Here is a 26,313-nt window from a genome sequence, read left to right as displayed (position 1 = left end):
CAAGCCCTGCAGGGACACCGGGGATGTTGATGAGGACAGTGTCTCAGCGGGTTGTCTGTGACCACGTTTGTTTATGGGCCGAGAGCAGGCCTGGGCCGAGACCAAAGACGGCAGGCGACCGGGTCTCAGCTCCGTCACCGGCTGCTCAGAGCAGACAGCCTGCCTTCTACTCGGCGGCTCCCCCTGCCCAGCCACCCCGTCCTCCTCCCTAGGGGCCAAGCCAGACCCCTCCTTTCTCGTCACCCCAAGTGCCCCAGCCCCCAGGAGCTCTCGTCACCTCCAGCTTCCTGCCCTCTCCACCCCCCAAAAGCAATTCCTGAAATGGAAACGGAGCCCCACCGTGGCCACAGGCCCCTCCGCTGGCTTGGGCTGCCTCAGCCCCCCAGGCATGTTTTCCGATTAGATTTCCTCCTTAGATTTATTCCTATGTTTAATACTTTTGATACTATTTACATGACATTGTTTTAAATTCCTTTTCTAATTGTTAGCTCTCGTGGAAAAACAAACTTGATATTTACCTTGTTGCCACAGTCGCAACAATGTAGCGTGGTAATCTCGGAAATTATTCTCTGACCTTTCCAGAGTTTTACATAATCAATTGTTGTTTTCAGACGATGCTTTCCCGTTCAGGCCCCCAGACGCCCCTGCTGTCCCGGCCGTGGTGGGCAGGCCAGGACTCTGCAGCCCAGTGCGGAACGTGGGGGTGAGAGTGCGCCCCCGTCGCTGGTCCCCAGATCCCGTCCCTTGCCCCGAGGGGGCCGCTTCCCCAGATACGCCCGCTCCAGTCCAGTGCCAGTGCGCTAAGAGCCGCCAGCCTGAACAGGTGTCTTTCAAATGTCGTACTTCACGCCCACTGAAACGGGGTTTTAGCTTATTCTGCTAACGTGGTGAATTACCTCACATTCTCTTTTTGTTAGTCGAGATAGAAGCGGCACACAAAACTACGAAGACCTTAAATGTCCAGTTTGGTGAGGTGTCTACGCCTGTGTCACAGGTGGAAGACAGACCCACGTCCCCAGGAAGTTCCCTCCTGTTCCTGTCCGTGTCCCCCCCCATGCCCCAGACACACCCCCGGAACTGGCTCTGTCCCCACCGATCAGCTGTCCCAGGCCCACACTGCTCACAGGCGGGCACAGGCCGAGTGCACCTGTCCTCAGGCCTTCGCCGAATCTGCGTCTCAGACTCGGCCATGGCGCTGCATCACCGGTCAGCGGTTCACGGCTCCCCGCTGCTGGCGCACATGCTGTGGGATACAGTTCTCCCTCATCTGTCTGCCGTGCTGCTGTTTGCGATTTCAGTTCCGGGAACAACGCCGCCATCGACATTCGAGCTGAGTCCCAGCGGGGAGTGCGGGGCAGGGCCGCAGACCCATGCGCAGAGCTGTGACCTGGCAGGGCGGATTCCGTGTGTCAGTGGGACTCCCTGCGTGCGGGACCGCGTGGCCTGCGCTGGAAATGGTCACTCCCTTTTCCTGCTTTTCGGTTTTGTTTCCTTCACTGTTTTTAACTTTCTCACCAGGACCTCGAGTGTGACCCTGAACAGGAGCGGAGAGAGCGGACATCGTGGGCTCACCCCCGTTGCTCTCGCCAATTTTCGCTGTGTGAAAATACATGCAACGTAAAATTTACCGCCTTAACCACATTTAAGTGTGCCCGTCAGTGGCGCTGTACACATTCACAGCACTGCAACTCACTGCCTTCTTCTCTAGAACCTCCCCCCCCCATACTGAACATCTGTCCCCCCCAAACACGCACCCCTCCCTGTCCCCAGCCCCTGACACCCGCTCTCCCTCTGGTTCAGGGAGGCTGATCACTCCGGGAGTCCCACAGAAGCAGACTCTCACAGCACCGGCACTTCGGTGACCGGCTCACGTCACTGGGCATGACGTCCTCGGGTCCCTCACGCTGCAGCAGGCGTCAGGGTTTCCTTCCTTTTAGGGCTGAATGACGTCCTATTCTGTGGACGGGCCAGGCTGTGTGGTCCCATCACCCACCAACGGGCACTCAGGCAGCTTCCCTGCTTCAGCAGCTGTGAATGGGGGGAGGGGCACACGCCCCTCTGTGTGTCCCGGCTTTCGCTTCTCGGGGTGCACGTGGCGTCGCTGGGCCACCTTCAACACCTCGACACTGACGAAGACGCTGGCTGTGGGGTCTTTGCGAACACCCTTCACCACATCTTGCTGGTCCATGCCTGCCCTTTCTTTGCCAAGCTGTTCGCACGTGGCAGTGCCGAACTCCACCGCACGCTTCTGCCGCATCCAGTAAGGTACCCGAGTGTGTGTCGCCTCCGACTGCCTGCTGGTGGCGTGGCTTGTGCCGATTCCTGCACATTCGACCAACCTGCATCCTTGGGACAAAACCCTCCCCGCAGGGTGGACCTGGCCGGCAACGTTGCCGGCGTGTCCCTGCATCTGCGCAGGCGAGGCTGGCCTGCGGCTGGACTCCTGAGGGTCTGTCAGCGTCCAGTTCCTGCTCCTTCCACTTCATGGAACAGTCTGCGCAAGACTGGTGCAGACGACCGCGAACGCGGGCAGAGTTCTCCGGCGAAGCCGTCTGAAAGTCTCTCTGCTCTCGGGAACGTTTCTGGTTACGAATTCGGTTTACGTAGCAGATGCTGGTTTCCTGAGATCTTCCGTGGGTCAGACGTGAAAGCCTGGAGGGAATGGGGGGATTTTCTCAGCCGTCTGCCCTCACCCCAGCCCTCCTCGGGGTCTGGGCCCCTCTCAGGTCTCCAGTCCTATGTCCCACTTTTGAAAACGGCATCTTGAACTTGAGGGAAGACCTGTGTTGGTAAACTACCCCGGAGCCGTTTGATGCCAGACGGAAGGAGCTGCAAGTTTACAGCCACGCTGGGGGCGTCTCTCACCCACATGCTGCCCCCGCCCGCTGCCCGGGCCCAGCGGGGCCAGAGTGCACTGAGTCTCCCCCTTCCAGGAACGGGCCCCTGCTTCCCCAGCTGTCAATCATCTGGAAACGTGTCGTTCTCCCCTTCCGAACACATTTTATTTAAAAGTATCCAGATGCTGTAATTGGTAGACTGCAAACGGTGATCGTTATGACTTTGTATATCTGAGCTGGAAGCAGGAAGTTAATTAGTATTTTAACGCTGAAGTGCGCTGCATCCTGATTATTTACAACGTTACACGTGTCCAGGTTCGATCTGCTAATATTTTACAGGGACGTCTGTGTCCGTGTTTGCGAGACAGTCACCCCACACATTTCCCGAGTTTCGGCACCACAGCCACGCAGGTGCCTCACGGAAGCTGCAAAGTGGCCTCTGCTCTCGAATTCTCCGGGCAGTTTGGGCGAGACCAGCCTCAGCTCCGGCGGCGAGAGCTCCTCCGAGCGGCAGCGCGGCTGCCCGGGGGAGGCTACGCCACACACGCAGGCCTTGTGTCCGACTCCGCCCCTCGAGTCTGTCCCGTGAGGTTCTCGTCCCTCGAAACTGTCTAGGTCATCACACTTTCTACCAATTTTCAGAAGTGGCTTTCGACATCTTTATTGGGGTGGAATTCATACACAATAAAACTCCACGTTTGAGATGCACACATTAACAGTTTTGCTACAGGCACACAGTTGTCTGGCTGTCGCCGTACTCTGAGTTCAGAACGGTTTCACGGCTCAGGAAGCCGGCCCCGAGCCCTGGAGTGGCCCCGCGGTCCCCCCTGCAGCTTCAGGCAAACACGGCCCCGCCCTCTGTGCCTGGAGCTTCCTGCGCTGGTCTCACAGACACCAGCTTCCCTCACTCAGCACCGGGGTCTGCCTCTGGGTCCCACCCGTGGTGGCAGGTGCTGGAGCCCCAGCCCGTTTCCTGGCCACATTCACACCCCATCGCGTGGATGTACCACTCTATACACTTTCCAGCCCCGTGGTGTGGGACGGCCACCACCGAAGAGACTCCCTTAGTCCACTGCTCGGCAGGTCCCAAGTCCAAGGGATGCTAGGAAGCACACAGTAGGTCTAATACGTCAGTGGAGAACCAGCTGAGGTTCTCCACCGTCCTCCTGACCCCAGGCCCACTCACCAGGCCTTGGTTCCTGAATGTGCCCCTGCCTTGACCATCCACACCTGTCCATCTCCTCCAGCCGAAGCCAGCTGGTAGCCCCCCACCTGCGTCCTCACACACCCCGTCCTCACGCCTCAGCACCGGGGCGCTCCTGAACCACCGGCAGGCCTCGTCTGAACCCACTGGCACCACCCACCTTCAGGGCTCCCCCCCCAGGTCCGGGCGTGTCTGGGCCCCGTGCAGCCCCCCCACCTGCTGCTGCAGGTCTTCACCACTTTCCCTGCGCTCTGCTGGTGCTTCGATGGAGGGGGTCTGTCAAGACACCTCTGGAGAGGCCCCCCACCACTGCGCCTTCAGGCACTGCCCGGGCCCTCCCTGACTCCCCACAGCCAGCGAGCACGTGGCTTCTCGCTCTGGGCCCATCCGCTGTGTGTTCCCGGGACCCACCACACAACGCGGGCCAACCAGCACTCACCAGACGAATGACCAGGCCTCTCACAGACCAAAAGTCCAGATCTGGCAGCATCGCGGGGTGATGGCTGGACGCACTCGGGTTCTTTGAGAAAGACCTGCTACACTGGGAGCCCACCCACGTGGCCAGGCCAACCTCCCGTGGCCCAACAGGCGGGAGGACCGTGTCAACTCTGAGACACAACACTGCGACTGAGACCAAGCCCCGTGCGTCGAGCACACTGAGACCAATTTGCAATTCAGAGTCATTGTTGTGCGGGCTCCAGTATGGCCCCTCGCGCAGGTGCCGAAAATCCTCCTGGAACGCACGGCTCCCGTGCAGAGGGCGCGGGCCAGCCGGGCGCCCTTCATCCCCAGCTCCCTCCACCACACGGCAGGCAGCTGCTCCTACTGCCACACTGTGCAAGCGGCTGTCCCCGAATTCTAATTAACCAGGTCACCACAGCTGGGCTCCCCGTCGCAGCGTCTTAGCCAAGTCCCTGGCACTGTTTCAGAGCCATTGGTTCTCAGGGGGCTGCAGGCCTGTCACCGTGCCTGTCAGAAGGACCTGGGAGGCAGTCAGTGCCGCCGACGCGGGACCCCTCGCTGCAGAGCAGCCCCAGGCCACGGCCACGCTCCCCAGGCCAGAGGGTGGGGCAGCTGCTCATGGAATTCAGGCCCCAGGGTCACCCTGGCACAACCGCAGGAAGACCTCGCAAACACACCTGGGTCCCAAAACACGACATTCTCGCAGAAAAATCCAGCACTCACTTTTTGCTCGCCGAATTCTGCGGGTCCTCGGCTGACTGCCCGCTCAGCCTCTCACCGGGGCCCCTGAAGACGTGGGGGGCTCAGGTGAGGGGCTCCAGGTGCCACCAGCCAAACACATGTGTGACAAGAGGGCAAGGGTGGGACTGTGACCCCGAACCTGTGGGTGTGACCCTACGCGGGACCGTGGCCCATGCAGTTAAGGGACTGAAGGTAAGATCCCCCTGGGTTTTGAGGGGGCCTGAAGTCTTGTGACCAGTGTCTGCACGGGGAGAACACTGCCACCGCCCAAGGGCCACCTGGCGCCACCAGAGGCCTGGCGTGCGTCCCCTCTGTCCAGTGGCCATGGTCAGGGGCTGAGCTGGGGCGTGTTCTGTGCGTGGTTGGTCTGCCAGCAGACACACTATCTTAGATGACCTTGGAAAGCTGTCTCAAAGATACTCAACCATCGGAGACGTAAACGCAGCCGCAGCGGGGTGCGGGACGGCTGCCTTCCCCGGGACCCCGGGCTCTCTCTGAATTGGCAACTGTTGTCATTTCTCATTTCATGCAAGTTTGGGAATACATCTTGACATTTATCAACACGGCTATACCTCAAATCCAAGAGAACATTTTTGTAATTCTGTGAGCAGAGCAGGCAGATGGGACATTTGACTGATTTATCTGCATGTTTACAGCTGGGGGAACAGAGGAAAGACTCACCCGGAATATCCAACATCGGAGTGGAAGCTCTGCAGCCGAAATGCGGAGACAGGTTCTGGGAGGCCCGCTGTGCAGAAGCTTCCCCTGGACTTTGAATCACCAGTCGTCTGATTTAAACACAGCTCTGGGTAGATGAAGAAGCCAAATGTCCTGGTCCCTGCTGGGGCCCAGTAGCTCCGGGCGGGGGCGGGAGCCCAGCTGGCCAATGGGGAGCGGACAGAACACACTGGGGACCTAGACCAGGTGCGGGCGACTCCTCCCTTCCGCTCCAGACACGCGGCCTCGACAAAAACACTCGACACACAACCGCGGCTGGACTCTAAGTGAAGAAAGCCAAGTGCTCAGGGGCTCAAACACACAGGGACCGGCCAGCATGGCGCACGGGGACACGGCCCCAGGAGCACGCTCAAGGGAGCCCAGGATGGACGCCCGCCCTTGCTGTCGACGGAGTCACAGCGCCTGTCACTCACCTGCTGGCTTGGCTGAGACCAGCTCCCCAGGCTGCCCTCCTGCCCGCGGGGCCTCAGGTCGGGCTCACGCGGAGCGGACCCCGGCACCCGGCAGTGCCGCCCAGCCCACCCGCAGCGCCTTCCACAGTCGGCCACTTCCTCGCCACGTGGACTTCCCCGTGGAACTGCTGCTGTCAACCCACGACCAGGTCAGGGGCTTCCACCTGAGCGAGGGAGTAGAGAGCGCCCAAGGTAAGAGGGAGACAGTCACTTGCACCTCGTAAGTCAAGCGTCAGGGAGAGCGGGGGTCAGCAAGGCCCTCCGGACCCTGGAGCACCGCAAGGCTCTACCTGGGCAGCCCGCCGGCTCCATCTCTCACGCAGACGCAAGGAGGCGGGGCGAGGGTGGACGCTCATCAGCGCCGACCAAGTGGCGACCGAGAGAGGTGCTCAGCCGAGCGCTAAACACCCGCGAAGATGGACGCGTCTAGGCGAGAGTCCCGGTAAGAAGTGGAAGGAACGACCCTACCCATGCAACGTCCGAAAGCAGCTGCGCTGCACTGGCCACACGGCGGCTCCGGGAGCCTTCGTCTCGGGACGCCTTTGCGCTCGTACCAATCGTCGGTGCCACCAAAGGGCTACTTCGGGCGCATGACGTCCGTCAGCCCTTGCCATGCCAGAATTAAAACAGGACGTTGAGGAATACTTTTATCCGCTTGCATTAAAGTGGCAGCGACGGTCCCATTGCGAGCGCTCGGGAACGCACTTCCTAAACGACAACCCAGTCGGAGGCCAGAGGCACCAGGCCGAGCTTCTGCAAACCTCTCAGTGCTCGGCTTTGTGGAAGAACCTGGTGCTTCCTCATTCAACCTGCTGAGAAATTACATTACGTGTAACTTCCGAAAGACACCACCGCCTCCCCGTGGGAACGACAGGGCCCCTAACATCCTCACGTTGTCATCACACCGTTGAGAGCCATGGGGGCCACCCCAGGGACCTCGGGGCCCCACTTCCCTGGACGGTACCTGAAGGGGCCTTGGGACAGAGACGCGCACCTGTGCGGTCAAAACGTGGAGAAGAGCAGCCAGAAGAAGAGCACACGGACCGCCAGCACCAGGGCCGTCCCGCCGTGGACGCCCCGCGCGCACACACGTCAGCGCGCAGGCCTGGGACCGGCGCCGTAGGAGCCGCACCGACGCCCGGCGGTCGCACCCACGTTGGGGCGCAGGGCAGAAGGAGACTGTTCAGTGCAGACAGCGAAACCGTGAGACAGCACTGCCGCGGGACGGCGTGCGTAGGGGGCAGCGCCCGGGCCAGGCCCCTCTCCAGCCAGGCAGCTCTGCTCTGCCGGGACCGCGTCGTGCCGGGAGGGCTCAGTCTCCAGTTTCACGGGGAAACGAAAACTGCACCCACAGAGCCAGAGGGTAGCGGGCTCTGCACACACGCACAAGCCCCCGCCCCTGGCCCCGGATTGGCCCATCTTCATGCAAATGAGGACTTCAAATCCTTGCTATCTATTGGCCCAAAGGGCACTTTCCTAACAGGTCAGAATAGAGCCACTCTGATTAGTGGGTAGAGGTGCGGAATATAGCACCACAGCTCTGATTGGTTGGCAAAGATGTTGATGGGGGGGGGGGAAATATAGCTGCACAGTTATGATTGGACGGGGAAAACCTCAGTCCTATTGGTTGAGACAAGCTCCCGGGTCTCCTCTATCCGGGCTGCTCAGTGGAGGACCCAGGGCTGGCAGGGGGCTCAGGGTCGGCCGCTGCCCCCGGACGGCAGGTTGGTGAGAGGCCCCGGGGCAGCCATGGCGGCGAGGCTCCGCGTCCCAAAGTCCGAGTTCAGGGAGCCGCGGGAGCCCGTGTAGCAGGGGTCCTCATCCTTCTCCCTCCGGGCGCACACCATAAACAACAGGGTGTCCAAGCAAAGAGGAGGGAAAACGCAGTTCGGCTCTGGAAACCAGGACCTGCTGGTGTGCGGAGAGTCGCTCCGTGTCTGACCCTGGGTGACCCTGGGTGGCGGCTGGGTGAGCAGACACCGGGAGGGGGCGCTTCGGGGAAGGCCAGGTGGGCGCAGAGGACTGGCGCTGTGATCCGGGGCGTAGGACGTCGGCGCAGGGGGAGTGGAGCGGCGGATGCCCAGGGCGCCTCTCGCAGACCAGCCCTGCGGCGTCTCCGTCTCGGAGCTGGCGACCGCCACCTGGCCCCGCAGGGTGCGGGGAGGGGGCCTGGGCGGGGCCTGGAGGGGCCAAAGGGACAGGCAGGCGCACCTCGGGGCTTCACACCGGGCGTCGGACCCAATGGTGCTTTGTGTCCTAAAGGCGCACCTTTTATTCCTGAGTTAGCAAGATTCTTAAAAACCCCAGGGTGCCTCGGTATTTTCTCAGATTTGCTGGAAGTGCGGTGCGGGCCCCGAGCAACCCCCGCGTGAATAATGCGGAGACGCCCGCCTCGGAGACAAGCCCCCGCCCTCCGGGGATGAGGCCGGACCGCTGCCGCGGGGTAGCGTCGCATTCAGCCGCGTCAGCAGCCTCCGACGATATTTTTGATGAATTCCACTGTAAAATATTCACAACCTGGAAATCTGTAATGTGATTCACATTTTTACCATTTTTTCCCTGTTTGGCTCTATAAATGCGACAGAAAACATTACTCACCCGTGCCCCACGGAGGAGGACGCCGTCGACGCCAAGAAGCGGTTCCTCCCGAGCAAATTAAATCGTCCTGCGAACGCCCAGAACTCCCTGGGGAGCCGTGCTCTCTCTTTTCAAAGGCAGCGGAGACAAATGAAGAAGCGCTGCTGCGCAGGGGTGGGGTCTCTCCCTCCCTCCTCGCGGCCCCCCGCGTGGATGCTCCAAAATGAACTCTTACCGGAAAGTGAGGTGCATCTCACGCGTGGAGCGCATGAGAAATGCCTCTTTTAATGAAAAGAGACAGAAACGGATGATTGCTTTTTTGATGGATGGCTGCATTGCGGTGCTCGCATACACGGGGCGTGGGGGACCTCCGCGCAGGACAGTTCCTTCCGGAGCCCCAGTTGGAGCGCTGTGGTCCCGCACTGACCAGCACCCGCACGTCCTCTGCCATCCCGGCCCCTGTGCTTTGCTGCAGAGCCTGGGCCTCCTGCTGTGACGGCCACAGGGTCACCCACATGACACAGCATTTTTCAGGGGGAAACTAAGGCCGGCGAGGGCCAGCCCTGCCTGAGGTCGTGCCGCGGTAAGAAAGTCAGGGTCCAAACGTGACCTAGAACGTTCTGTCCCATCCATCACAATGTCCCTTGTAACTACTGGAAGTTAAAGTGGGTTTGTCACAATCATCGTGGAAAACCCAGTCTCTTTGGGTATTTTGGGAGGAAATTTGGTCTTTGAATTGGGACCCTGGGCCCAATCGTCCAGCAGCACAGAGCACGTCTGGTTTCTCTCTGCGGATGCACAGGTCGTGGGGCACAGCTGCCCCTCCCCCCCAGGCCTGGGCTCCCCAGTCTGCTTCGACCAGGGATGGAGCTCCACGCGCCTGGGCAGGAGCTTCCGTGCGTGTGGGGGCAGAGGTCTCCGCCCCCCCCACCCCCCGGGTCAGGGTGTTCTAACCCTCAGGGCTGAGGCGTGACCCAAACTGCCTTCAGCGCACAGGACGCTGCTGCGGACACAGGGAGGCTGAACTTTCCTGTGTTTAACGTGGGGGTCTGCTTCAGTAGTTTAAGATGTCGCATTGTACGTCCAGAGTAAACTGAGTTTCTGCTGCTGTCCTGCCACTCTGCACCGTCCCCACAGTGACCATGACCTTGGTTTCTACTGGGACTACCCCCCCCCACCCCGTGGGACACGATCAGGTTCCCATTCTCTCCACCCACAGTAAGAGAGGCCACGAGAGTCTCAGGAGTTTAAGTGACTATCTCCCCAAACTGGCAGGGCCCCAGTGAAGACCAGAGAACCCACAGGTGGTGGCTTGTGACAACAAACAAATGCACTCACGTCAGCGAGACCACGGCCCCCGCGCCAGGTGGAGGGGGGGTGCTGGACAATGACTCGCCCCTTCCGTCTCTGCCTCCACTGATGGCTGCACACTGTGTTCTGTAGGCCTGAAAGATACCGGTCGCCAAGCCTGGCGCCTCCGTCCACCATCCCCACGTGGTCCAGCAGGCATGTCGAGGGATCGCCTCTGAACGGCCCACGTCACGATCCAGGCACAGCTCTCCTGCCCAAAAACATACAGCTGCCCAGGAGACACTCATGGTGCGGCGTCGCTGTTCAGAGGTCGCAGCTGAGCTCAAGGTGCGATGAGACACAGTCGCTCTGGGCTCCGGGCTCCTGCTGGGTGTCACTCTCCATCCTGTTACCAGTCGCAGGTGTCCCGTGTCCTTGTTAGTGCATGTCACCGCTGAACAGTCCGTAGGGGCGGTATTTCAGCGTTTACCAGCCATGCGAACGCTGGCGATGGGAGATTTGGGGTCGGAACATCGTCACCCTCTGTTTTCTCCTTGTCCCCTGTAGAATTTACGATCCCATATTTTTCTCAACCTGTTTCTTTTTCCAAAACATCAAGTACTCGTGTTTTTTACTTTTTACAACTTTTTAACATCTAAAATTATTTTTCAAATAACCAGTTTAAAATACTTCTTGAAAAAACCTTCTAAACTTAGCACTCGTTCACCCCTCTTACCCAAAGCCAGCAATTCCTAGGGTGGCTGCGAGGTGCCACCTCGTCCCCCAGGCCTCCCCCAGCGAGGATCCCTCCCCGCATGGACGTACCCCCATGGCAGCTGCGGGTCTCTGCTTTCCAGCAGCGAACCCTTGTCTGTGGTGGTGTCCGTGTTGACGCCGTCAGGTTGGGCAGAGAAAGGCCCCTCTTCTGGTCCTTGTTCGCTGACCCCAGAGCCGCCCAGCCCAGCAGCCACCCCTCCCCGCGAGGGGCGTGAATGTGCCTTTTCTGATGAACACCCACTGGGTCAATATCGTCTAATTTCTATTGACACCGAGTTCATCCACCCAATTCCGAGGGCAGGCACCATATTGCCAACATACTCATTTTCGCGCTACTGAAATATGTCCATCGCAAGAGCACATTGCACATTTTTAGTTTTCAGTAAGGATCGGATGAACGGTTTTTTCACCCATGTCGATTTTACTAATTACGGTTTTTGCCTTTAGGGATCTGGGAGGCGATTGTATCCATAAAGTCCAGTTTGAAAGTATCGTATGACGCGTGGCTAATTTACCCGCCGGGCGCAATGCCTCCCCCTCTGCTCTCTCCAAGGCCCGGTCTCAGTCACTGTCACTTGTGCTGGGTTCCCCTGCTCCTTCCCCTCGTCCTCTCTGGGACCTGGACTCAGAACTGACAGGTGGGTTCAGGTCCCACTGCCCTCTCCCCTCCCCCCACCCCACCGCAGGCACTGGACTGGGCTGGGCTCAGCATCAGGTCCTTCCACCCACCTGGGTCCCCACACCCCTGGCCCAGGTTGACAGGAGTCCTGCCATCCCTTCCCTGTGTCCTAACACCTTGTCACGATCATGAGACATCGTCACACCATTATTTGCTCTCGGCTTCTCCAAGCCCTAGCCTCAGGACACCACCGGACTCAGATGTTAGGCTCCACCCATTTCACAGAAATATACATAAAACAAAGTATTTATATATTATTGATATGATTATAAGTATAGACTTCTGGACAAGATGGAGGCATGGGTCGATATACTTTTTCTCCTTGCATAACCAAAAGAAGGACAACAAATTTAAAAACAAAAACTAACCAGAACTCACAGAAAATTGGACAGTATGGAAGTCCCACAACCAAGGAGTTAAAGAAGAAACATTTATTCAGACGGTAGGAGGGGTAGAGACAGGCAGCTGGGAGGAAAGGACTCTCAGCAAGGCTGCAACGGGCAGAGCGGGCGGTCCCACGGTCGAGAGCAGATAAACCAGGAGGAACAACTGGGGAGCGAGCAGACCACACAACCCAGGGTCCCAGCGGGGAAATAAAGCCTCAAAACCTCCAAATGAAAGAACCTGCGGGGGTTGCAGTGGTGGAAGAAACCCCCAGCCTCACAGGAGAGTTTGTTGGAGAGACCCACAGGGTCCTGGAATGTACACAAGCCCACCCACCCAGGAATCAGCTCGAGAAGGGCCCAACTTGCTTGTGGAGAGTGGGGGAAGTGACTGACAGCTGGCTGAGAGCAGAGCAAGCGCGATTGGTCCCTCTTGGACCCCTCCCCACATACAGCGTCACAATCTCAGCAGCATGGGTTGACCCCCCCCCGGGGAACACCCAAGGCTCCGCCCCTTACTACATAACAGGCATGCTGAGACAGAAAAAAAATGGCCCAAGGGAAAGAACAGAGTTACAAAAAAAATACAACTCAACAATGAAGAGACAGCCAACCTATCAGATGCACAGTTCAAAACACTGGTGATCAGGATGCTCACAGAATTGGTTGAATATGGTCACAAAATAGAGGAAAGAGTGAAGGCTATGAAAAGTGAATTAAAGGAACATGCACAGGGAACAAACAGTGATGTGAAGGAAATTGGGACTCAAATCAACAGTGTGGACCAGAAGGAAAAAACATTCAACCAGAAAAGAATGAAGAAACGAGAATTTAAAAAAAAAAAAAAAAACAGAGAAGCCTAGGAACCTCCAGGACAACTTTAAACATTCCAACATCCTAATCATAGGGGTGCCAGAAAGAGAAGAGGAAGAGCAAGAAATTGAAAACTTATTTGAACAAATAATAAAGGAGAACTTCCCCAGTCTGGCAAAGGAAATAGACTTCCAGGAAATCCAGGAAGCTCAGAGAGTCCCAAAGAAGTTGGACCCAAGAAGGAACACACCAAGGCACATCATAATTACATTAGTCAAGATTAAAATGAAGGAGAGAGTCCTAGAAGCATCAAGGGATAAGGGGACAGTCACCACAAAGGAATTCCCATCAGACTGTCAGCTGATTTCTCCAAAGAGACCTTACAGGCAAGAAGGGGCTGGAAAGAAGTATTCCAAGTCATGAAATCTAAAGACCTACACCCAAGATTGCTCTATCCAGCAAAGCTTTCATTTAGAATGGAAGGGCAGATAAACTGCTTCTCAGATAAGGTCAAGTTCAAGGAGTTCATCATCACCAAGCCCTTATTGCATGAAATGTTAAAGGGACTTATCTAAGAACAAGAGAAGATAAAAAACTATGGACAGTAAAACGACAACAAACTCACAGTTATCAGCAACCAAACCTAAAAAACAAAAACGAACTAAGCAAACAACTAGAACGGGAACAGATTCGCATCCGTAGAGATCTCGTGGAGGCTTATCAGCTAGGAGGGGGAGGGGGAAATGAAGGAATAGGTTCAGGGAATAAGCAGCATAAATGGTACAAAATAGGTGAGGAGGGTAAGAATAGTGTAGGAAATGGAGAAGCCAAAGAACTTAGATGTACAATCCATGGACTTGAACTGAGGGGGGGGGGATGCTCGTGGGGTGGTGCAGGTGGAGGGAAATAAAGGGGAGAAAAATGGGACAACTGTATTAGCATAATCAGTAAACTTTTAAAAATAATTATGAGCATACACTACCTTTTATTTTATTATGTAATATATTATGGTGCATATTACATATTATATTAATATTTATAAGTTATAAATAATATTATATTATAAAATATATGCTGTAATATAGTGTAGCATAGATAACATATAAAATAAAATACATTATTGTATATTATTATATTTACATTATATATCATAAATGACACTTTTATATAGCACACAAGGCAGAGCAAAAGTTGGTTTACATTTGCAAGTCAGCGATACAGTTTATTCTTGTATTATAGTTATTAATTATTGTATTATTTCCAGACACACCTAACCCACTGCCCCCACCCTGTGTTACTGATGGACTGTATAATGTACATTGCATGTGAGATGTGAATATTATATGTGAACTCTGCACTAATGTGCAATCACTGAATAAAGCCCGTATTATCTACACACCACACACATCAGACACACAAACACCAACAGCGACTAGAGGAGACCCATGTGGTGGCGACAGGGGCACACAGACCACGCCCCCCCACAGACCACACCCCCCCCAGCCCGTCTGCTGTCCCTCGTCCCCAGGCGGCCGCGGCCATGTCCCTGTGGGGAGAGGCTCAGGGGGGCAGGTGCCGGGCTGCCTTTCGCCTGCAGCCCCAGTGTGTGCGGTGCTGTTGGCACTTAGTAGGTGCGCAGCAAGTGTCTGTTCTTCAAGGGACCAGCAGGCAGGTGTGTTTCATTTTGTCAAATCAGTGGTGGAATCCAACAGGTTTGGCTCTGTCAACGGAAAAGGGCAGCGTTCCTGGCCGTGGGTCGGTCCTTCCTTAGGGTGTCCCAGCCAGCCAGGCACGTATTTCAGGGGGAAGAATCCTTCGTACAGTCAACCATGAAAATGACCCAAAATAAAATAGAGAATCTTTAACGGTTTTTGGAAGGAGGATCCTTTTTATTTCTAAGAGCACTTAACCCAGACCGTTAAAAAAGAAAGAGCTGGCCACGACCCACACCCAGGGAGGCGCGGGGCAGACAAACCCACAAATCAGCAGCCGAGCCGCATGGCGACGGGGCGCACGTGGCCTCTCACTGCTGAGAACGAGCGCCTGCTGGACACGCCGTCTTCCCACAGGCCGTGCAGACGCCCCACGGGGGAAGGTGGGCCGGGTCTGTGGGACACGAGGCCGAGAGGAAAGGCGCCGGGGAAGAAAGGAGGAAATGGTGAATGAGCAAGGAGGGAGCTCCAACCTCAGCAGAATCGAACGAGGACAAAGCGACAACAAATCACTAAAATAGTAACAAATTAAAACTTGGCAGACACTGGAGAGACGGATGACACTCGGAGCTGGCAGGACCGCAGGTGACACGCTCCCATGGCGGGGGGGGGGGGGCGGAGAACCTTCTGGAAGGGCCGCCGGCCACTGCTTGTCAGCGGTTGAAACCACATTCACACCCACCGGCCTCTCCTCCAGTCACCAGGCCTCGGTCTGCAGGCGGGTCCACCGCGGAGACACTGAGGGAAGGCGGAGGCGCGGAGGCGCGTCCGTGACCTGCCCGCCCCCGGGGCCACGTGGAGAAGCCAGGCGGCCTCGTCGAGGACGGCAGGACGAGGGGCGCTTGGACACCCGGCCCCGCGTGGTGACAGGTGGCACCCAGGCCGGCTGGCTGCCCTGGGCTTTGGGGCTTCTGGGAAACACGCCTCTGTGCACTCCACCCTCTGGGAGAGAGCTTCGTGGGGGCAGCTGGTCATGGCTGTGCCCGCACCAGCGCAGACTTGTGACCCGAGTCACTGCCCGGGCGGCTGTTCCGGATGGGGAGCCCGGCACAGGGGCGTCCTTGGTGGTCTCGCCTGGGACGCGAATGTCTGCTTCCTCAGCCGCCTGACAGAGCGCCCCACGTGGGCGGACAGGTGGCCCCAAGGCCTCTCCTGCTCACTGTTGTCACTCGGCCCTTCCTCGGGGTCAGGCCTTCTCCGAAGGACCCCAGTCACACAGACCTGGGCCTGAGCCCCTGACCTCATTCTGCCTTAGTCATCCCCAAACAGAGTGGCGTCCCGGGGTCCTGGGACACAGGGCTTCTCTGTGCGATCTTCAGGGACACAGGGCGCCGCGGCCGGGCGTCGGGGGTGGAGAGCAGCGAGGGAGTTAAGATGCACAGTGACTGTAACACGCTGGAAGCCTTCCTGGGCCCCACCCCGGCCTCCAGGCCCTGCGCCGGCTGGTGCAGCCTTGGCTCAGCCTGTGGTCCTGAAGCCTCCGAACCCTCCTGGTGGGATTCTGTGACAGTCACCAAGTTCATCACAATAGCAATGACAGCGGTGTGCACTCAACACTCCCTGACCTGCCTTCCAGACTGAAACGCACAGGCTGTCGTCACACTGTGAGCGTCCCACCTGAACGTCTTGTAGGAAGAGGCACAGGTGCTCCAGGGTTTGGGGGGGCAACGGAGCTCGGCCAGAAGGGCCTGGAGGTCCTCGCGCCCTGCCTGCCACCCCAGTCCCGCCCTCTGGCTCTGCCCTGCCGCAGGAGCGGGTAGGCCCTTCAGCAACTGCCGTGTTAGTAGCAACGGAGAAAACCACGTCCCTGTTACCTGAATTCTTGTCGTGTTGTTCTTGTGCAGTGAGAAATGAAGGTAATGGAACCGCTAATGGCCCTTCGTGGGGGCACCGGCCCCCCCGTATTCCAGTTCTGGTATTGCTGTCTGAGCCTGGAAATCGCTTTTTATCTCATGCATGGCCCCTCTGATGGTGACAGCGGCAACATCACTGCACCCGGGCCGCTCCGATTTGCAAGCTAGGACAATATTAGCAAATCGTTAATGGTCCATGAAACGGCAGCGGCGACCTCGCATGCGCGGCGCCAAGCTGGGCAACCAGGGCGGCGCACCCCCTTCCCGCAATGGCAGCGGAAAGCAGAGGTCGTAAAGCCGTCACCGGAGAAGGCGGCTGTGGGCGCCCAGAGTCCCTGAGGTTGTGTGAGGCCATTGGCTGGGACAGAGGGACCGGTCAGCAGTGGGACAGGATTTTCTGGCCATGTCCGAGCCGGCCCTTCCCTGTTCCAGCGAACGCGGTCCATCCATCTTGGAGCTAGGCTAAGACACCTGTGTTTGCCATGGTCAAGGGCAATAAAGCCCACTGCCTGGGAAGCAACCCGACATGACCCACAGCAGCCCGACCTGGAGCACTCAGCTCTGTCGCGTCCTGGGCAGGTAGGTTGTTCCAGGTGCAGCCGGAGCCTGGGCTGCTGAGTGTGCTGCCTGGATTCAGAGGGGACAACGGAAGTTGAGAGATGATGTCACATCAGGACCTGGTGCCAGGGGGTCAGCTGAAGGTCTCACAGAGGAAAATTTTGCCACTTTGAAAAGATAGTATTTGGGGCCAGTGACAGGCCACGTGTGAAGGGGAAGCTGGTCGCTCCGGGCAGGAAGGCCGGGAACCCCTGTGGCGCATCAGTGCCCAGCGCTGTCACGGAGGCCCAGGATGGTACAGGAAACGCACGCAGCCTTCCAGGCTGGTAGCTGCGGCCCCCAGGACACGGGGAATTGGAGCAAGAACCCTGGGCCCCAGAGGGACGGCCACACACTGCTCACCTCCCTGACCTGCTGCTTCCTCCAAAGTGCAGACCCACCCAGGCGGGACCCCACGCCCATGGCTGATGTGTGTGGAGGGCTATGCCCCCGGCGCTGGGACGCACACCAGCTCGTTAAAGCAAACCCTGTTTCAGAGTTTCCACTAGATGCCGATCTGCTGGCACGCGCGGCCAACCACTCCGTCACCCCTTTTCTGTTTGGGTGTGTGTGATTGGAGTACACGTGTGTGTGACCAGTGTGCATGTGGGGGGTGGGGGGGGCCAGCGTGTGTGCACTTGTGTGGTGCATGTGGGCATGTATGTGTGTGACCAATGTGTGTGCATGTGCGTGACCTGTGCATGTGTGCCGTACATGTGCACTTGTGTGTGTGTGTAACCAGTGTGTGGCCCGTGCACACATGTGTGTGACCAGTGCGCATGTGTGTGGCCAGCATGTGCATGCTTGTGTGTGCATGTGGGCATATATGTGTGTGATCAGTGTGCGCTTGTGTATGCATGTGTGAGCACGCATGTGAGAGTGGGTGGGTGGGTGTGCTCACTTTTCGGGAGATCTGACCGGGTCCTGGTGCCAGTCTGCTCTGAACGAACCCGAAAGGTTCAAGGAGCACAGCGTGTGGTGCTCGCCGACCAGGGTGGAAGTGTTCACACTTTTCAGGGTCGTGTGGGCCCAAGAAGCCGCTTGTCCCCCCTCGTCACCGTCCACGGGGCACAGAGGGAGGGGCCGGTGCCGGGGGCCAGACTGGATGCGATCCACAGGCTTCGGGTGATAGGAGCACTGTCCCCCTCCCCGCCCCGAGTCCCAGAGATCGGCGGTCCAAAGTCGAGGGGCTACAGGACCACACTTTCTCTGACAGCCCTCGGCGGGGAGCCCTCGGCCTCTCCCTTAACTCCCCATGCAGCCGGCGGTCCCTGGGGACCCTGGGCTTGTCCAGCCCCATTTCTGCCCCCTCTCACAGGGCCCCCCGCGTGCGGCGTGTGGGTTGAATTTCTTCTATCAGGACACCGGCCAGCGGACTAAGGCGCCCACAGGCCGCGCGACCTCATCTCACCAGGATGACATTTGTGAAGAGGCTGTTGCCACACAGGGTCAGGTTCACAGGCAGCAGGGATGGGACCCCCAGACATTCTCCGCGGAAGAAAATTCCACCCGGAACACCCGGCGGCCGGTGACAGCAGCCCGGGCTGCTGCAGCGTGAGGCGGGACAGCTACTGGCACCTTGCGTCACCCCGTTTGTGGGACAGAGCCCATCCCCGCATCATGGTGACCCTTCCAAAGGGAGAGCTGGCGAGACTCAGCTCCGGGACCAACACCCTCAGAAGCACGTGTAACCCAGACAAAAGCTTAATCCTATGGGCCTGGAATCCCCTTAATTTAGACGGTGGCTTAGCCAGGCCAATTTGATTATAAAGACAATGGCCACTTATGACGGAAAATCGATGCGGAAGCAGAAGGTGGCCACGCCCAGGGAGTCGTCTTTGCTGACAGTCCACACGCCAGTCACAGGTCACGGCCACTTACTGTCACACGTCACCCAGCCCTTCCACGTGCTACAGTGGTGAACTCGCTCAACGTCCCACCCAGTCACCCTCCGGACCAGGGAGGACGAGCAGGACGCGTGGCGGGTGCGACAGAGGAGAGGCCACGTGCCGGGCACGGGGGGACATCGGCGGTCAGAACTCTGGGCTGCGAGAAACACCAACCCAAGTGAGACCGTTTCAGGCTGGGAGGTGACATCAGTGGGCTCACAGGGAACATCGGTCATCTCTCCTCAGAAGGACTCGAGAGCAACAGGAACCGCTGGGGGCCTGGTGCGAACCCCACAGTGGCCGCGACCCCAGGCAGAGGGAGGCACCCAAGGGTGGCCTTGCCGTCCGCAGCCAACAGGGGCACGGACCCCGGGGCCCGCCCCAGCCCTGTCCCCAGAGGTGGACAGAAGTGGCCAGGTCTCCCTAAAACAGCCCGATCTTCTATGGAGAAGGTTGTTCTGCACATGACCTGCATGACTTCCTGGGACCAAGACCCCCTGGAGGAGCCACACCCCAGCGTCCCCAAACACAGCGGGAGTGACAGTGGTGCCCCACACCTGCACAGATGTCTGTTCAAGTAGGAACCGTGGGACATAAATTAGCCACATGGGAAACCGCCAGAAATAACCGAGAAACCAGAGACGGCAGCCACGAACTGGCCTGAGCAGGAAAACGTCGCCCCCTGAACACGGACCTCCAACTGCTGACATGGAAACTCAGTGAACAGGCAAACAGCTGAAAAGGGGAAACGATGAGCCAGAGATGGGTCTGAACAAATTACCAAACACCCCTCAGACCTGCTGAGGGCTGGGCATTGGGAGAGCGAGGCCGACACACCCACTAGGCAGGGCTCCCTGTCACCAGGCCGGGCACGGCGCGGGGCAAATATCAGCACCACACGGAGCAAGCATTTGCACAATTAAGCTCCAAGTCAGTTATAAACAGATGGATGTTTCAGACTCACAGTTGGGAAATTGGTAAACACGTTTGTGAATTACTAATGGCCCAAAGAACAATTACAGTGGAATTAAAGGGTGCTCGGGGGTGAGGGACGGGTGCACGGCGCAGCCCAAGGTCGGGCCCGGGGAAGGGCTGGTTCGGGAAAGATTTCAAACGTGAACCCAGACGTGGAAACCTGAAATACGGAAAACACAGTGCGCGGACTCCGAGAAGAACTGACCTGAAGTGACCGGGTTCCCGCGAGTCTTCAGAGAAGGAACCAACCGCGGGGAAACACACATAACCAGTTGCTCCCGAGAAAAATAGAGCTGCTGCCGGCTCTATAAACATTGGATAAGTGTAGTCTGCACCCGAAAGCACGAGGCCCAGGGGGCTGGAGAAGCGGCCCCGCAGCCAGAGGCTGACCCCCTGCGCTTACGAAAACTCTCGGGAAGACTGGAAAAGGCGTAAAGGCCCCCAAACCCTCCCAGGCGCGGACTGTAAGCTGCTCACGAAACAGCGCGTGGATGCTAAACCTCCGCACAGAGCTGTCAGCCGAGGAGCCCAGGGGCTGCCAAAATAGTGCCACGTTTGCAGTATTCCAGGGATCCAAGGGTGGCTTCACACACAACAGTGCACAATTATCACTCATCAAATTAGCATCTTACAGGAGCAAACCTCGTAATTATTTTGTCGTAGGTAAAACAGCATTTCCTGCGATTCCGTGTTTATTTATGATTTTTAAAAACTCTTAGCTGGACGCCATCGATAAAATTCCCCTAACCCAGCAGAGGTCCCATCTGCCAGAACCACGCCCCAGGCAGGACGCCCCCAGCCCCACCTCCAGGACAGGGAGGACCGGCCCGGTGGGCGACGCCACCTCTGCTCGGCCCCTCATGAGGCCAAAGCGCCCGGTTCCTCAACCGTGTTGACACAAAGTCACCTCCGGGGGGGGGGGGGGGGGGGNGGGGCGGGGGGGGCAGCTGCTTAAAGCAAGCAGACGAATACAGAACGCGGACCGTAAAGTGAGACGTTGATTGATTTAATTACCCTAAAGTAGGGGCATCTGCTCACGGACGGACGCCACGCCGGCCCTGCAAAGAGCCACGGCCTGACGGTTGGCGGCGACACGCAGGCACGAAGGAAGGGTGGGGGACACACCACACCCAGCGTCACCATCACCGGGGAAAGCTGGAGGCTGAACGGAAACGAGTAATAATAATGATGGTCTTGGTCGGACGCCAGTCTCACGGGGTTTGATTTGTGTTTATTTTTTCAGGTTTTCTGTTTTATCAGAGTGTTTGTGACTGAAGTTGATGTTCGCGCATTATTTCAAACGTAGCGGCCACAGAGGGGCCTTACTGATGCATGTGGACGGAAATCCGGGTGCTATGTGAGCCCCGCATCGGGCCATCCCAGAGGGCTGTGACAGTCCCCGGGGGCAGGGACACCGTGTCTGCAGCCTTGCCTGTCCTGCACCCCACCTTCTCGCTGGCATCTCTGCCCCCTGGTTCAGGAGCGGGCGGCTCCCCCCATGGTCCTGCCCCTGCCGACGGCACAGACGGTGCCGTGTGAAGGGAACACACGGTCAGAGCACGCATGGGGTGGGGGCTGCTGTGTTCCCAGACACAGAAATAACTAAGGACCCCCCGACCCCACCCACCCCACCCACCCCCGCCCCAATGGAGCACCAGAACACAGCACCACTCCCTGTGGGACTCACCCACCCTCTGTCAGGGCTTCCGGAAGAAGGGCTTCACTCACGTGAGACGCAGGCCTGTGCCCCCCCAGGGCCTGCTGACAAGGCCAGGGGCGCCCTGTCCCAGCCACCCCACCCACCTCTCCCCACTGTCTCTGAGCAATAGGTTCAGGTGGATGTCTCAGGCCCCCGGGCACCAGCTGGGCGTGGAGAAACTCACATCCTGTGCGTTGACAGACTGACGAGTCCCACACCAAACCCTCCGGCAAACGTCCCCCAGAAGCCTGTCCCCACTCCCTGCAGGTGTCTCGGCACCGCCGCCCGGTGACGCACGGCCGACACTGGGTCTGCGTGGTCTCAGCCTGGACCAGGCCAGACTCCTTGCTGGTCTGGGTTCTGTCTTTGACTGCTCTGAGCCTGACTTGATTGCTTACGAATTTGAAATGTTACAGGTGACAATTAAGAACAAAAGGATCCTAATTATTCTCACTCATTGCTGCAGTCAAGAGCACAGTCACTTCACTCTGTCATCATGGCCTTGGGGACAGACAGCGACTGCAGTCATCCTCACAGCCCACCAGCAGCCGACACAGCCCCACCCCCGCTGGGCACCCGGGGAAGCTGGTGCCTGTGTGCCCGTGTCAGCGTGGGGGAGGAGGGAGTGCATAGTGACACTCTGGGCCTTGTCCACTTACTGGCTCGGGGTCAGGCCATCAGCCAGTGGTGACATCTGCTGGGACTGAAAGCCAAGTGCACGCCTCTCTGTGTGGCCACAGCTGACCGCCAGTGGAGCCCTGTCCCCCTGAGCCAGCGCCAGCTGGCGGGAGAGCCGTTCACCACACCTCGAGGCCACCACCTCTGTCTTCCTGCCTGTCCTGCCTGGGGCTGCCTGGCAGGAAGCCGGGACAAGATGAATTTCCTTTCAAAGACGCCTGCCACGGCGCTCGCTGGCACCCCTCCGAAGCTGCTCTTCCGCGGGTCGTGTGCAGGCTGCAGGTGCAGAGGAGCTCGGAGCACGGAAACGCCTCCGCCTCCATCTCCGGAACATCCCAGGCTCAGTCTGCGGGAGGTGAGCCGGCGACCTCGGGGTCCTCCCGGTGTGCATCCCCTCCCCAGACACCAGCGTCCGGACGGCTGCACCGCCACCTGGGTCCAGACTGGGCGGCAAAGCTGGTTTCCGGTTGCCGAGGCCACACACAGCTCGGAGCACTTCTGAACAGAGCACAGAAAGTGTCGCCAAAGCATGGAGTCACCACAGATGATCACCATGGCGCCCCGAATCTCTCTTCTCCCCTTGGAGCCGGTGTCGGCCCCTGCCCTCAGCCACCGGCTGGCGTGGTGTCTGTTGGTTAAAGGGGCAGAGGCGCGGGTCTGAAGGGTGGAGAGTCAGTTTCCACGTCAACAGGCGTGAGGAAGGCTCCCCAGGCCTCGGGCGGGCGACACGGCTCTGGGTCCCCAAGGGCAGATCGCCGGGCCCGGGGCGCCCTTACAAGCACACAGTCCAGGAAAGGACTACCGCGGCGGCTCACGGACAGGAAGCCCCCGGGGCTGCAGCTCCCCCCACTCCCCGCCGCCACGCTGACATGATCAGGTTCTAGAAGGAAATTCATAAAAAGCTCTTTCAGGACTTAGGTTTCTCAGTGGCTTCCGAGAGGCTTCTATACCAAGCAGAAAATCTGAGCTTCGTGGACAAAACCCTTCACCCCCCCTTTTCCTCTCATTCCTCCCCACCCACCCCTTCTCTGGAACCTTCTAGAAGAGTCCATGCAGAGGCCTACCTCCTCCCGCCCGAGGCGTCTCCTCCGCACCTTGGCTTTCACCACGTCCTGCCCCCCTCCCACCGGCCCCACAGCCACCCGGCCCCAGGGGCCCCACTCAGGGGCCCCGAGCAGGCTCAGCGCTCTCCACGCAGAGCGAAGGGCGGACCAGGACGGGTGGGCGGAGGTGGCACTCAGTGCGTCCCCACATTAGTCTCCAAAACAGGGCCAGAGAGCGCAGCCCAGGGCACAGCCAGAGCCGAGCTGGGAGCGACCTGGTTCTGACCCAGCAACAGGGTTAACCCATGAGACGGGGGGCCCCTCAGCCCGCCTGGGCGCTGCGACTGACCGCTGCTGGTCAGGACGCCGGCGGGTCCCCAGCTGGCCCACCCCCCGCCCAGCGCACACCTGGTGTCACAGGATGGTGAAGGCCCGCTGGGGTCGGGCGTGGGCGTTCGCCCCCCGAAATTGAAGGCCTAGAAGTATGTCGTTTGAGTGCTGCCGCCCAACACGGGGCCGTGGCCCCCACATGGTTGAAACCCACCTACAGCTTTCGGCTCTGGAAACACTACTCCCAGCAGCTACACCATGAACAGCATGGGCGTGCACACGTGTGCAGGTGGGTGTGTGTGCACCTGTGCACGTGAGTGTGTCTGTGTCCACTCCATCGTCGGCTGGTGTGGACGGCAACCGCGTCTGAGACACCTTTGCAGCCATGTCAACACCGGGGTGTGGCCGGGCTGACAAGGAAAATCAGAGATCACGGTGTGTGCGTGCACTTGCGTGGACACATGTAAATCACGCAATTCTGGGGAGGAGGGAGGTACCCAGCCCCCCGCTGCACCAGCCCCCGAACCCGCTGTGGGTTTGTCCCTTTTCCCCAGACCCTTCCGGTGCCTTCCTGCTCCGATGTCCCCCATCCGGGAAGCTGCCCTGGGGACGCAGGTGCTGCTGTCCCAGCAGAGGGGCCCCTGGGGGGGGTCAGAGCCCACTCGGGGGCCCACTCGCTTGCTGTGATTCGTGCCCTAAATCAGCTGCAGCCACCCCACTCGGCCGATCGATGCAAATGCGAGGATCAGTCCTGGAGACGCACTGCGCCATCCCTCGCAGTCATCCGTCTTCCCTGCCTGTCCCTCTGAGCTCCTCAGGGACATGCAGCCCCACCCGCTGCCTGCAGGAGAGACACCGACACCCTCGAAGGGCAGCCTGGAGAGTGCGTCTCAGCGGGCCCTCCTGGGGACCCCTCCAGACAGGGGACATGCACACCACTGCCGTCTCCCCAGGGTTTGCTCGGCGGCCTCAGGGGCGGACGCAGGAGGAAGGCAGGGGTCTGCTAGGGTCCTCAGAGGGCAGATGAGGAGACACAGGGCGTCCAGGGGACAGGAGGGACAAGGAACAAAACCCAGTTCCTGGAGTCACAGCTGGGGCTCTCACCACTGGGGTCCTCGAGGAAACCGGACAACAAATCCTGCCTCCTGGTGTGTCCCCATCACCAGCTGGAACCCAAGGGTGACCCTGGTCTTCAGAAGGGTCGAGGGGGATACTGGCGATGTGACAAGTCCAAGGCTGAGAGTCTGAGCTCTCACTGGCCCCACAGCAGGCTTCAGGCCTGACATGGCCAGCTGTCATCACTGGCCACGTGCCCTCTGGCCACCAGGTACCCCGGGGCTGGTCACTGTCCCCAGGAAGGAAACGGGGACACTGCAGGAGGAATCCACACACCCATGATGGCGGCCCATGGCCTCCCGGTCTCTGAAGACACCCCCGTGGACACACAAGCACAGCCCCCAGCAAACTGCCCCCAGCCCCGTCCACAGGTCAGCCCCACACAGACCTGTGGGGACCCTGGGCCAGGGCCAGCCCACTGGGCTCCCTCCACGGCAGCTCTCACCAAAGCCCCGTTGCTGACCAGTCCATCCAGGACAGGCTTGGACTAAGGCGGTGCTATGACCCCGGTGACTTCTCCCTTATCCTCGGGCCCCCAGTCCAGGGGCCCCGGGACCTGCCTTCTCTGGCTGCTCACGTCACCTCAGCCAAGGAATCGCCTCACTCACTGTGAGTGTCCTGGCTTGTAAGATGTTTTCTAAATAGCCCTTAACACACGTTAGTTTTAAAGCCCTACTTAAAAGTAACATAGAGGCACCGTAAAGACAACCGGGGTGGGAGTGACCCTGGAGCAAGGCCCCTGCCGTGGGGACTCCTGGGGACCCCTCGCCAACCTTCAGGCAGCATCCTGGGGTGGGTCACTCCAGGCCGAGTGGCCCCTTCCAGGGACAGGCCACCACGGGGACCTCGCCCCACCCCACTGTCCCTCTCTGCCACAGACAGAAACGAGATCGGGGGACAAGGCCTGGGGTTTCAGACTCTGCTCCACAGAGAATCTTCGTTCACACACAGATAAAATGCAAATTCAGCCCAGGCTGGTGTAGCTCAGTGGATTGAGTTCGGGCCTGCAAACCAAAGGATCGCGGTTCGATTCCCAGTCAGGGCACATGCCTGGGTTGCAGGCCAGTTCCCAGCAGGGGACGCATGAGACGCAACCATACATTGATATTTCTCTCTCCTCTCTCCTTCCCTTCCCCTCTAAAGATAAATAAATAAAATCTTTAAAAAATGCAAATTCATTTGTAAGTGAGCCAGAGAAAAGACCCTATCTTGGCAAAGGATCGCCCAGGGACGTTTTCTGCAAAGCCCCCGAGACCCTCACAAGCATCCTTATACTGGGACAGAACCCACCACGGGCGGGGGCCGCGCCCTGTGCGGCAGAAGGGCAGCATCTTATCGGTCACCGGGAAGACGCCCGTGCCTCATGGCTGTCATTAAAATCGCGGCTACATTCCCAGTTCACTTTAATTACCAATAGATTAATCCATGCCTCAAAGACCGGCTGTAATTAGCATTTTGTTGATTGATT

This window comes from Sturnira hondurensis, unplaced genomic scaffold (genome assembly GCF_014824575.4).
Source record: "Sturnira hondurensis isolate 20B ecotype Veracruz unplaced genomic scaffold, ASM1482457v3 Scaffold0000780, whole genome shotgun sequence".
Lineage (NCBI taxonomy): Eukaryota > Metazoa > Chordata > Mammalia > Chiroptera > Phyllostomidae > Sturnira > Sturnira hondurensis.
The sequence above is the reverse complement of the archived record's forward strand: the minus strand, read 5'-3'. Positions refer to the sequence as shown.